This window comes from Arvicanthis niloticus, chromosome X (assembly GCF_011762505.2).
Source record: "Arvicanthis niloticus isolate mArvNil1 chromosome X, mArvNil1.pat.X, whole genome shotgun sequence".
NCBI classification, from domain to species: domain Eukaryota; kingdom Metazoa; phylum Chordata; class Mammalia; order Rodentia; family Muridae; genus Arvicanthis; species Arvicanthis niloticus.
Window position 1 is genome coordinate 12,332,060 of NC_047679.1, and position 14,420 is coordinate 12,346,479.

Genomic DNA, 14,420 nt, shown 5'->3' on the forward strand with positions numbered 1-14,420 from the left:
GGTGTGGCCATGTAAAATCTCCCCCATCTAAGTAGGCTTGTCAACTAGTGTTCGCATCATGCAGGCCATACATAGGTAACCATATTGTTGAGAATTGATAGGTGCAGCTTCCCTGTCATGTTTAGAAGACAGTATCATGCAGCAGACATTGTGGTCCTTCTGCTCTTACAATTTTTTGGCCCTTTTTGTGACATTCCCTTAGTTAGATGAAGAGCTACAGGCAACCAATGGCTTTTGGAAGAGAGAATAAGTTTTCTCCAAGGATGAGCCTGCTGATATGTTATCCATTTCTAAGGGCTCAACCCTAAATACATGTGCATACAAGCCACATTAAATGGACTCAGTAGATGAAATATATATATATATATATATATATATATGAAATATATATATATATATGAATAATGATAATTAAAGAAAAAGTCATTAATTTGAGAGGAAGTAAGGGGAAACATGGGAAGAGTTAGAGGAGAATGTGGAAATGATTTTTATTCATGTATGAAATTGTCAATAGATAAAAAATTAAAAATCCTTCTGCCATATCAATCTCTTTTTAAATAGCTGTTCATGAAATTATCAAAACTTTAGGCACTGCTCAAATCTTGCTTCTGTCAGCCAGCCTTACATGACTGAATAGATTCATGTCTACATAGCACAGGTCTTTGCCAATAGTAATTCTTCCAGTGAAGGTTTTCTGAATTACACTCACATAATAGTATATAAACTTTAGGAAATGCACTAACTGCAAACAGATTAAATAGAAAAGCTTGGCAAAGCAGGTGCCACAACAGTTAGAGATGCCTGTCCCACTTCTCCCTCCCTCCCCACTTCATTTTATGAGTATAATAAAATGTTCCCCAAATCTCTATTTATCAGTGTGCACACCAGATTACCCACCAGGCTGTTCAAAAATTGGAGTATATATACTTAAGAGTGCATGTATTACTCTGTATTTATGGCTATATGTCCTCTTAACTCAAATTTTTAATCCTCTTTATAAGCTTCTGTTTCAATATTATCCTTACATTAAATGTGATATGGGATAGAATAAGCTACTTTTAGAAATCTGTTCTGAGTGTATCACTTATTGGCTTCTTGGAAGTTATGAAGGAATGCATCTACTTAAGTGTAAGGAATTAGCATAAGGTCAATTCATAACATAATGTTGTAAACATTAGGAAAATGTACCCTTTCCTAAAGATACTTAGTTTGCATTTGTCAGAAGCTGTCATGATATACTGATTTTGTTAGAGCACTTGACTGCCATGCCATCTAACAGACAACTATCAAGATAACAACATAGTTATGATACCTATGATATGAAAGGTATCACCTTAGGCATGACACCTTGATACAACAAACAGCAGACACAAAATTATAATGTGATAATGTATATATCTATCCTAGAAATGGTAGGAGTTGCCCACCTCATTGAAGGGAAACATTTTGTCCTTCTGGTTGGCTATGAGATGGCTGTCAGGGGTTCTGTTCCGGACATTCTTTACCTTGACTAAGGTATTTTCAAGCTCAGGTTGCTAATCTGACCACAGGCATTGGTGTAACTAATGAAGGCTTTTCTTTTATCAGTATAAAGCCATTTCAATACAATTTGGACTAACAAGAGAACACAAATCTTAGCTGCTATTAGTCCTCATGAAAAAAAACAAAACAAACAAACAAAAAATAAAACCCTGGACACCTACTTCCAAATTCAAGTACAGGCTATAAGAAAAATTTTGCACTAAGGTAATGAATGAGTCAAGAGATTTTCAGTTAAGGCAAAAAAAAAATAACTAGATTAAATCATGATTAAATATTAAGATTAATGAATATTTCCAAATTACCAAATGATAAATAGCTATTAGCTTAATGTTACTCCTTGTAATATTATATTATGTATATAAATATTAAATATATTTATATAAAAATAAATACAATTTATTTTATTTTGTGACTTGCTCAGTGGTAAATTACTTGCCTTGTATTTCCTAGAGTCCACCCGAGTACAGTTAAAAAAAGAAAAGAAAAATCTCTTTATTTTAGCTATCCTTGAGTATTTTAGTAAATTTGTATTTGGGGGTTTTAGGGGGTGTTTTCAAAACTAAATATGTTTAAAATTAAAAGCTAGTAATTCAAGACAGCATGGTCAATACAGGGCTGCTCCAGGTACATAAAGTACTTCTATGGAAGTTTGAAAAATCTATAGCCCTCTGAGAGATACAGTAGCCTTATGGACTAGAAAAGGGAAGAAAGAAAGAAAGAAAGAAAGAAAGAAAGAAAGAAAGAAAGCAAGCAAGCAAGCAAGCTAAAGGGACAGATTGCAGGAGGAGTAGCAAGAGAAGATAATGTTGGGGGAAAGGCAATGGATCATATTATTTTTGTTCTATGCAGAATCTGGAGATCTATGCATATATGAATCATAAGACATGAAAGAAAAAGGAGGAGTTTATGTTGAGAGGGAAAAATAAGAGCAAGATTCAGTGATATATGCATAAAATATTGTAATGAAATTCCTTATTTTGCATACTAAGTTAGGAGAATAAAAATTTTTTAAAGACAGTCCTCCCTACCCACCCATCACCTATTGGTAAGAAATGTGAACTACTAATTCTATTTTTCAGGGCCAGATTTATTAAAATTTATCTACATACCTAAACATTGAAAGTGGTCACTAGCAACTATGATCATATATATATATATATATATATATATATATATATATGATAGCATAGTAAATCATCATTTGTATGTTCCTATTTTTTATGTGTGTGTTTGGAGTCTAATTTCTCTAGTAAAATACATGAAGTGACATATATGCTAATTTCTGGTTGTTACATATGCTATATAGCTATTGGACATCCAACCATCCCATAAATATATACAATTAGCATATATCACTTAAAGATAAAAGATTAAAATCTGCTTCTTTGACACAGCTGTTCTTGTGTTCTAAGGTAGCTCTGCTGCCATTTGTGAAAGGACAGGCACTTGCTGAGCTCACAAGGCCTTACTCTTACAGAGTCCAAATTCTTGAATCCCTGGCTACAAGGAACTGGTGTGCTTCACAGTAGGCTACACTAGAATATCAGAAGAATGCCAGCCACACCCATCTAAGACAACTAAGTACCACAGTCTTGGCAGCAGTCTTTTGGTCCTTCATCTTATGGTTGCTACAGCTGGCTATAGGAAGGCACGTTGCATAAAAATGAAGCATCAGTTGAATTCCCTCAAATATCAACTCAAAAAGGCCGCAAACTCTTTCAGATCATTTGCTAAAGATCCCCAACCACCAGAAACAGCAGAACAAAAGTCGTCTCAATTGAATCTGCAATTGATGACCTAGCACGTATGAGTTTAGGTCTCTTACAAAACGGCTTTGAGTTCGTTTTGCCCCGTTTTTATTTGTGTTGTATTGCCCTCTTTTATTGTACTTGATTTTGCAAGCTATTTCATATTCTTTCTGGATGTAGGCAGAGTGTAAATTCTGAATCAATAATAAACAGTACATTCAATTTATGTACAATTGGCTCTTTTATATGCTTCATGTACAGTTTATAGTACACTAGGGCCTCTTATAAAATCAATGTGTATTCTACACTTACGCCCATTTTATTGGACTTGGAACAACTTTTCTGCCTTAAATGTTTACAGAGGCTTACAGCTTTATACTGGCTTTTGCAACATATTTGTTGTTGTATCAGTGGTTTACCTGGTGTGATGTCCTTGCTCAGGAATACAACTTCCAGTAATAATGCTCTTATAAGAAAAGCAGTACTATGAAAACCCACTTTATACAGAGAGAACCTCTCAAAAATAGCAATATTGCCATGAAAGTGTTACCTCAGAATACAGTAAATCAAACCTTAAACTCCAACTTGCTTCTTTGTTTTCATTTTTTTCTCTCTTTCTTTGCTAATAATCCAGTAATAAATTAGATGTGGAAATTCATGGTTATAGCAGCCTAAAATAAATAACTGGGAAGGCAATTCAGTTATAAACTCATTTTAATATATAAGAGAAGTAAAGAATCATTATTTGTTTTATCTTAATATCAACTTTCCTTTATGATTTCATTAAAAATATGATTCTATTACTAAAATGATTTTTAAAACACTGATTCAAATGATCCCCCAAATCAGTCTAACACATTTTACGGGTCTGTAATACTGAACATAAGAAGGCTTTACTGGAAACTAAACATTGTGATGTGGGGGCTAGAGAGAGGGCTCGGAGATTTAGAGCACATGATGCTTTCCCAGAGGATCAGAGTTCTCTTCCCAGCACCTGTGTCAAAGCAGCTCACAACCACCTGCAAGTCCAGCTCTAGGCCATCTGACAGCTTCCATGGACACCTGTAGTCAAGTAGCTCTGAGTGTATGTGTGTGTGTCTGTATTATGTCTGTGTGTGGACACACACACACATTCAAATGAAAGTAAAAGAAGCATTAAAATTTTAATGCGAAAGATATCATAGAGAACACAGACTTACAAAAGTTGGAATGTGGTTCAAAGATGGTCTGAAACAATAAACATACAAAACCTCACAGTTCTAGCTTCAATAGGTCAAAGTATCATACAAAGACATTTCCAGTGGCTCCATGAACTCCCTTTCCACTTCAACAGTGTTACCCTAATCAATAGCCCTGTGATGGCCAGACATCAATAAGATATATGTTTGTTAGCTACCTTTATGATTTCAGTAGGGTTTGCCTCATCAAATTCTATAATATTTCAGTGTATAGCCTATAAGTCTATCAAAGTGGCTCTCTTAATAGCACAGGGTCTCATTTTTCTGTCACCATGACCTCACCCTTAAATCAAGTATAACATCACTACTACAGATACTTTTGATGGGCACAGTTTAATTTAGTACCAATATTTCTCTCTATGTCAGGAAGGGGGAGCTATATTGTCCTCATAACTCAAGCAAATTCATCACTTTATCCTCCTAAACCTTTTATATCAAAGTGAATTTGTTATCAGAAAAATCCTTCACACCTGAACTCAGTTCATTCCTCAAAACCAGACAGATAGTGAAACTTTGGAAACCAGAAGCCTTTGTTCTTTTATTTAGATCGAAAGAGTAATAATATTGCACTTGTATAAAAAAAATATACAGTCAAAATTTTCAGGAATTATTAAGAGTTCTTAAATAGCCATGTAATAATCCTCTATCATATATTAATATAATAGCTAAAGTGGTCTACACTGGATAAAAGACACCCCCCCCCCTCCGTGGTGGTTTAAATGAAAGTAGCCCTCATAGGCACATAGAGTGGCACTATTAGGAGGTGTGGCCTTGTTGGAGGAGTGTATCACTGGAGATGGGCTTTGAGGTTTCAGAAATGTAAGCCGGGTCCCACCTCTCCCTTCCTGTTGCCTATGGATCAAGACGTAGAACTCAGCTACCTCTCCAGCACCATGTCTGCCTGCGTGCCACCATGCTTCCTACCATGATGATAATGGGCTAAACCTCTGACCATAAGTCAGCCCCAATTAAATGTTTACCTTTACAAAAGTTGCCTTGGTCATGGTATCTTCACAGTAACAAAGCATTGGCTGAGCAGAAGTTGGTACCAGGGACTAGTATATTGCTGTGATATATCTAATCTTGTTTCTTGGCAGAATGTGGACTTTGAGACTTTGGATTAGGAAAGCAGTTGTATGCTTTAAACAGGTCTTAATGAGCCATACTAGTAGGAACACTAAGACAATAGTGTTGAGGGTGACTTGAACTATAGGGGCCTGGCTCAAGAGGTTTCAAAGGAGAAGAATATTACTAAATGGCCTAGAGACCATTCTTATCATGTTTGGTGAGGAATGTATCTGCTTTCTGCCCTTGCCAAAAAAAAAAAGAAAGAAAGAAAGAAAGAAAGAAAGAAAGAAAGAAAGAAAAGAAAAAAGAAAACAAAAGAAAAATCTGCCTGAAGCTAAAGTGAAGAGTTATGGATTAACAGCTTTGGCAGAGATTTCCAGACAGCCTAGTATTGACTGTGTTGCTTGGATATTACTGGCCACTCTTATGTAGATCTATAATAAAAAGGAGCAAGTGAGCAAAAAAAAGGACAGTTTGAAAAGGAGAAAAGGAGCAGCAGGCAATGTAGTGAAGTCGTGTCCAGTGCTCCAAGAGATAAAAACATTTAAAGACAAACTTGATGCTAAAAGGAATAGAGGGAGTGGTGACCTTGGGGTAAGACCCTAACAAGCTAAGTTTGCAAGTTGTGAAAAGGAATTATCAAAAAGCGTAGGAAAAGGCATAGTAATGTACACCTTTATTCCCAACACTCAGAAGGCAGAGGCTGGCTGAGCTGAGTTCATGGCCAGCCTGTTCTACAGAGCAGCCTGTTCTACAGAGCATGTTCCAGGACAGCCAAGCTTAGGCAGTGAAGGAAACCATTGAAACCAGAAAGCTGGTGAGGATGTGTTTGAGTGGGGGGGGGGGGGGGCTGTTCCAGCCCCAGCAAGCAGCAGAGCTTGGTAGCTTTGGCTTTACAGTTAAGGATAGAAGAAAGGGGTTATGCAATCTCCCTCTTCAAATAAGGAAGGCTGCTGAGACAAGACATGTGTCAGGGCTGTCCCTGCATGGAGGCCTAGAGAGGCCATTGTGTGAAGCTGTGGAGGTGAAGTCTGGGTTGCCTTGAACACCACAAGATGTTGGAGATCCCAGAGCTGTGGGATACCTTCTGAGGAGAGCTGCTGACAGGGAGTGGAACCAGACCAAGAGGAAGAAGTGTGTTGCAGTCAACAAAGCTGAAAGGAGTTGGAAGTCTGAAGAGAGCTTTGACATCAGACATGGAGATAAAGCATTTGGACTTTGCCCTGCTGGTTTTTAGTTTTGCTTTGTTCCTCACTATGCTCCCTCTCCTCCCTTCTGGAGTGATAATGTATATCCTGTGCCATTGTATGTTGAAAGTATGTGATCTGCTTTTTACTTTGACTTTACTGAGGGTTACAAGTAAGAGGAGTCTCAGAAGAGATTTTGGGATTTTAAATAGGGTTGCAACTGTGATAGACTATGGGGATTTTTGAAGTTGGACTGAATGCATTTTGCATTATAATATGGCTATGAGCTTATGGGGTCCAGGGAGTGGCCTGTGGTGGTTTGAATAAAAATGGCCCCCATAGGCTCAAAGGGAGTGTCACTATTAGGACTAGAAGAAAATTCAAGAAATTCTTAAATGGATGAGTGCTTTGGGGAAGGGAAAGTAAAGCCATTCTGGGAGCTCTGCAAAAAGGGCTCACTGGTAAGAGCTGATAAGAAACCCCCATTAATTGATGTGCTTTTATTCCACGTGAGGCTAAAGTAAACCCTGTACCACCCCCCCCAAAAGATCCTAGAGACCTTATCATCAGTTAAGTATATTAAAACAAAAGGGACTATACACCTCAAGATCGCCATTTTTTCTTGGTTCTAGCAGTCAGGCAGAATAACTTGTTTTCTGCTAAAAGGAAGACAAGGACGAAAGGAAGAACAATGACCAAATGGGGGGAAATTGTCTGTCACAGTAAGTACTAACTGAAGTTTGTGAGAAGGGTACTAACTTGATAAGTTTTTTGAAATAAAAATTTTTGTCCTGGCTAGTCTTTCTGGGCCATATTTGTAATTTTAGAACTTGGGAAGCAGAGGCAGGAAGATCACCATCACCCTAAGTTTAAGACTATCCAAAGCATAGAGGGAGAGCCTGTGTCAAAAACCTAACAACAAAAAGGAATCTCTTTCCTGCTGATGCTTAGCTTAGATGTTTTAATAAAGTTATATTACATTTATTCTCTGTACTTCAAGGAATATATTTACTGATGTCAGTAAATAATACAAAAATATGTTAAATGTAGATCATAAATGCAAATGATATTTATCAATGGAAAATTAACACTAAAGTTCCTTATAAAATAGTACTCATAGGCAACTGTTAGAGTCAGGGTTTAGAGAGTGAAGACTTCTCCAACTTAAGGCTATTGAAGACAGAACATAGGGTTAAAGGAATCTCTCCCTAGGTTTCAGGTCTTACTGTTCAAAGTAAGTTGAACACCAGGTTGTTTTTATTTCCTGCCTTAAGCTTCAAAATCCCAGAAGAGAAGTGGCAGAGACATTATACAGGAAAAGGTAAATACGAAGCCAAGCTCTGAATTTGTTGCTATTGTTACTATCAGGGGCTCACTGCGTAGTCCTGGCTGGCCTGAAACTTCCTATGTAGCCCAGACTGGCCTCAAACTTGCAGCAATCCTATTGGTTTTGCCTCCCAAGAGCTGGGATTATAGGTGTATATCACCATGCCCAGCTCAGTGTTGGAAATGTAGTTAGCTGGGTCTATGAATGCTAGTGTGTCATCTGTGAATGCTAGTCTCATCTCAGAGGTATTCTACGAAACTCGAGGTATTGGTTAGGACTCTCTGTCCCTGGTCCTGTTCTTGGGGGAAATGAGGTAAAAATCCTTGTCCTTAGGGGCCAATAATCTTTTTATAGGGTCATTAAAGCAAAGGCTAAAATAGTAAATGTTATAATGTTTTGGAAGATGGAAATTACTAGGTGCTACAGACAAGGCTGAAGAATAGTTTCATCTTAATACTGCATTACAGTTGCTCCTTAAATTTCCAATTCAAGCCTGGTTGGATCTTATATAGTTTATTAATTCTGAATTGGATCTATTTGTTCACAGTTGTTGACAATATCATCACTTGTAGGGTATACTTTCTTTCCCAGTCCATGGTACCTAACTGAACATGAAATACTGTGCATTACAGACAAAGCTATCAGTCGTATTTTTCTGAAATCAGTATACCTTCCTGTATTATATTGATTTACTTTTTATTTGTGAAAAAGTGTGCTGGGAGAATTAGCTATTAACACAGTAAACACTTCAGCAAATCATGTGGTAAAATAAATAATCACTACCTAAAGTTTCGTTTCGCATCTAGTTATCTCATTTACCAGCTTCCTTACAGTCTCAGTTTTAGTTTGCATAGAGTGACAAGTGGCTCAACAGAGTTGCAGCAATTTTAGAGTTTTCTTTGGTGAACTTACAGTAGGAAGAGAGTGGGGTTGGCTCAGCTCTTTTTCTTCAAAAAAAAAATAAATAAATAAAAAACGGAGACAAACAGGTGAAATCTGGATCCCAAAGTGTAGTAAGTAAATACGAAATGAAATTGCCATTTGATACAGAAGCAGTCATAACAATTGTTCTTTAAGGTTATATACTCGTCTTACTTTAAACAGCAAATACTTACCTACAGTTGCATTTCAATCACATGCACATCAGTCATATCAAACAGAGGATCAACTAGATAAACTTTAAGCTAAAATTAATGTGTCTCCTGAAAACAAGGAGGAACAACGAACACAATTGTAATTTTAAAGAAGTCTCACATTCGTTGAAGTCTCACTGTGTACATTTCAAGAATAATTCAGTGGGGGAAAACCAGAAAAATGCATTGAGATATTGATAATTATTATTCCTCAATGATGGAGTGCTAGAAGAATTTCATTTAATTTTACAAGCTTTCTTGTTTCTCACATTCTCAGAAACTCATACATCTTTCCTTATTATGCTGGGTTTTAAGATGAGGTATGGTGAGACAATTGCTTATTCATAGTGAATACCCTATAAAGGCAAAAGGTATCTGTGTCTAGCCTTTACCACTTTAGATAAATGTAAATCTCATCCATGTGGTCTTTTCAACCAGTAAAAAAACTTCATCTTTTAGCACAACGCTTAGCACATATAGCACACAAAGCAAATACCCAATTTACTATTTTTAAGAAAAGTGAACTTAAATTCTTTTTTTTTTTTCATCTTATAAATAGCATGTTTTGAATTCATGAAAATCAAGTCCTACAAGACTTCGGAACCAGAACATTATGAGAGGGCTGCTCAAAGGCGGGGGGTATGTCAGTCCCCATGAGGAGCCTGGCTAACAGTCGCAGCTGCTTGGTAGAGGTATGTGTCCTAATGGGAGGTGCTAGTAAGAATATCATTGCCTTAAAATTCTAGTTTGAACTCTTGATTCTTTGTGGTATTAGATGAAATAATGGTGCAGCCATTAGCCCAGTAATTTTGGGGTGATCAGGAAAGGGATTATATGGGTTTTTTTTCTAGTATGTTTACTTTACTAGTAATTGTTTGATTTAGACAGGATCTGCCTTCTTCATTCAGCTTGCCTGGATGATGCTATATGTAGCTAAAATTATCTGGAGGAGGGGATACCAGGCTGTGATTTAAAATGTACTGCCCTTCAGCCTCTGATGCTAAATTTGAGGTTCAGTGACATGGCTCCAAAAAAAAAGTTGACTACCTTTTCTTTTCAATTTCTTAGTCTATTGAGGGGATGAGAGGAAAGAATACATTCTATTTTCAGATGTCAGCCCTGAAAAAAGACCTTTCACTTTTTCCTTGGTTTTGAAAACAAAAATCTCTTTAGGGCAAGAGAGTTCAATGATGCTGTTGAGATTATGGCCAATTTGTCTTGGGTTGAAGGAATTTATCTTTTTTCTTTAAAAATGTGTTCCCTCAAGAGTGTGGAGAAAAATAAGGTACATTGATTTTAGCAAAGCTCTCGGTATCTCCTCATGATAAGAGATTCTCTCTCTCTCTCTCTCTCTCTCTCTCTCTCTCTCTCTCTCTCTCTCTCTTTCTCTCTCTCTTTCTTCTATGAGAAGATTCTTCTTACTTTCATGATGCTGAAGAGGTGCTTCCTTAGGCTTGGGGAGTTTCTTTTTGAACAATAGACCTCTACAAAAGAGGAGAAACTACTTTCCAGCTATGTTACAGCCAAGTGGTTAATATTTAGAATATATGACAAACTTCAAAAATTAAATGCCAGAACGGTCCCTGGCAATCAACAAATGGGCTAATGAACTGAACAGACAGTTCTTGAAAGATAAACTGAAAATTGTAAATACTTTTTAAAAATGAACAACATCTTTAGTCATCAGGGAGATGCAAATTAAAACTGTGTTGCGATTCCATCTCACCTAAGTCAGAAAGGCAATCTTTAGGAAAATAAATGACAACAAAATATGATAAGGATGTGAGAGAAGGATTATTCGTTGTTGGTGGGAGTATATAAACTGTTACATCTACTATGGAAATAATTGTGGGAGGCCTCGTAAAAATGGGATTGCCAGTAATCTAGCCATACCACTCCTGAGTGTATATTCAAAAGGCTATATTATACTACAGAGGCACTTGTAAATTTATATTATATTGCTGCTATATTCACAACAGTAAAGACATGGAATCAACCTAGATATCCATTGTCATATGATGAAATAATAAAAATATGTAAAAACATGGTATGTATACACAATGGAATTCTGAATATTCAGCACTAAAGAAAAATAACATTTAAAGAAAATAGATGGATTTGGAAGTGATTAAGTGGTGTGAGGCTGTGTGTGTGTGTGTGTGTGTGTGTTCTTAGTGCTGGAAAGATGGCATCATATCAGGTGGTTCACAACCATGTGTAATTCCAGCTCCAGGGGATCTGTTGTCCTCTTCTGGCCATTGTGAGCAGCTATACGCACATGTGAGCACATGCACGCGCCCACGTGCGCACACGCGCACACACACACACAATTTTTAAAAATTAAATATTTTTTTTTGAAAAAGAGAGACTAGGCACCTGTTCTTTGGTCACCTGAAAGCAATTGTTATTTCTTTCATTTCTCTTTTTCTTTCCTCAGAAATTAAATCTTTATAAGATCTGAGAACCTTTATTTTAATAACTAAAAGAAGATAAAGTGAAAATACATGGGGCTAGGTCCACATATGCAATTCCAACATGCTGGAGACAAAGGCAAGGAGGTTGGCATGCATTTAAGGCTAGCCTAGTATACAAAACAAGTTTCAAGCCGTAAAGGCAGGGCTACACAATGAGATTCTGGAATGAGAGAAGAAAATGTATATATGAGGAGACAGTACATTCCATTGATAGAGGATTTTAAGAGCATTTGCTCTCTGAAAAAAAATATTAATTACACACACACACACACACACACACATTGGGAATAGGAGTAAATAAAGAGGTTTTGTGTGTATGGTTAAAGAGAATTTCCTTTTGAAAAAAATCCCTTCTTAAATAGTTTTGCAATTTCTTTACGTGTTTGTAGGGGGATAGTAATTTATTATCTTGTGGCTGAAGGATAATATTTTACTTTTTCTTGTTTTTTTTAAATACAGATGTAATTCACATATCATGGGGTTCATCATTTTAATGTGCAGAGTGTTGTGGGTAATAGTGTGTTCAGACGGTTGTACAACCACCAGCATTAAGTAACTGTAAAACTTTTATCCTTCCTAAAGGAAGTCTTGTAGACCTTAAGCTCTCTCTCTTTCCTTCCTCCTGATAATCAGTCTTTCCTTGTTATCTCTCTGGACTTGGTTATCTTGGACATCTCCTACAGCTGGAAGAAATGCTTTAGGGGAGCTTGTTGGGGGGCAACCCAGCTAGAGGTTGCTAGTGCTTTCCTTTGGAATATTTATTCTCTCCTCCATAATTTGTGTCAGAGAACAGTCATGGGTTATGGAGTGAGTACAAAGTGAATAAGTTCTATGATCTTTTAAAGAGTAGAAATGCTGTTTAAGATTCTTTTTCCTTCCTTTCATTTCTTAACTTTTCTTTGAGAGACAGTTGCTTTGTGGGCCCCAACAATGGCTAAGAAGCATTTTCTTTTAAACTTTCTTTTGGTAATTTTTAGATTGGGGATACATTTTATAAACTTCAGTGGTTGTATCTCTATTTTCTTTGGGGGAGTTGATCATTTTGTTCCTACCCTTAGCAGGATTTTTTATTTATTTCCTTTTCAACCCACAAATGTCTCTGTGACTAATAGTTTCAAGGTCTTATGCATTTGCTCTTTTCTTCTCAGGGTCCTGCTTTACACTGGACCCCTCTGGGAGCACCAGGTGCGGACCAGGAATCATTGCTCTGGAAATACGTCAGCACTGATAAACTGTTCTTAGATAAATGAAGGTCCTATGTGTTACACAAAGCAGTATATTAGTATTCCAGAAACTCTGTAACATAGAAATGAATCAATAGATCCTATTAGCCATCATGCTTTGCCTACTGCCTTCTTCAGAAGGCAAATTTCCAATGCAAACAAAAACATTCTAGAAATTGTAAAGTATCATACTAGCAGAAATGATTTTGCAAATCTTCTTACAATACTCTTTGGCCTTCATAGATTTTTCCCTCTTCTTGGAAGTCATTGTGGGTAAAGGCACTGCTCCTCATTTTGGACTATAGACCTGCAGAGGCCTCAGCTGGAGATTTTTTTTATAAATACATAAAAATTGTACATTCAAAAAGAAAACCAAATGTCTCATTATTTTTGGGGGAGGAACATCCTGTAGCAAATACTCAGGAGCTCTCAGAATATACTAAATAAATTAGATGCATTAGATCATTAAAGTCTGACAGAAAGGTTAAAACCTAAGAGGAAAGAAAGTAATTTCATCCTGACCTTCAACAGGTTAACTATCTGAGTCTACTCCTAAAGCTGTTTGCAGTCACTGCAGATATTCGGTGCACAGTCACTGCAGATATTCCGTGCACTTAAGGAAAAAAAAAAAGTATTAGCCCTGAAACTAATGTCACCATTAGTCTGCTGCTCTTGGGATAAGGAGACTTTTAGCTATTTAAAAATCACTAATAATATTTCTCTTTCGATTTTCAATGCTAATTCTGAGTATTATTAAATTGCCTCTCTCACTATATATGTACATATGTATGTATGGACAGATTATAGATATCATGGTATATATCAGGCTATTTAAATAAGCATTTCATATATCAGGCTATTTAAATAAGCATTTCATCTCACTTTGAAACTGATGAGAATGCATTTTCATTTATTCTCAGTAGCAATCTCTGTGTTGCTGGAAATGGAGTTGAAGCTTCAGCAAGTGCTTATTGAACAAACCCAAGGAGTAATGCACTGAGAAAGATAGTCCCTACTTTTGAGAAACTCACAAATAGGTGAGCTAATAAAATAATCAAGTAAGACTTACCAAATATTATATATGATAAATGTTTGCTATTTTGGCAGTGCCAAACTTATTTTATTATTTTATTTTCAGGAAATAATAAAAAATGATTTTCATAATGAACATTTATTCAAATAAATATGTATGTAAATTCACATGATGGTAAAATTTGAAAAAAAGTCTGTGCTTTATAATAAAAACATGTGTCCAAAACATCAGCTCTTTGAGCAAAAACTGTACTTTTATACCATTGGGGCAGTGGTAATTACTATGTCGTCATTATTAACAGGGATACACAAACTCCCCTTTCCACAAATCAAAGTCACAAATGTATATTTCTCCCCACACTTTCCTCAGTCACTTATACAGTGTGATTATAATTTTATAACTGCTCAAAATCCTTTAAATAAAAATACAAACTCTCTTTCTCCAGGC

At 36.4% G+C, this 14,420-nt stretch overlaps 1 protein-coding gene across 1 annotated transcript in view; it reads right to left on the reverse strand.

Moving 5' to 3' along the window:
• Positions 1–14,420, reverse strand: part of Dgkk (diacylglycerol kinase kappa) — a 134,507-nt gene that overhangs the window by 103,889 nt on the left and 16,198 nt on the right. The gene's annotated exons all lie outside the window — the stretch shown is intronic.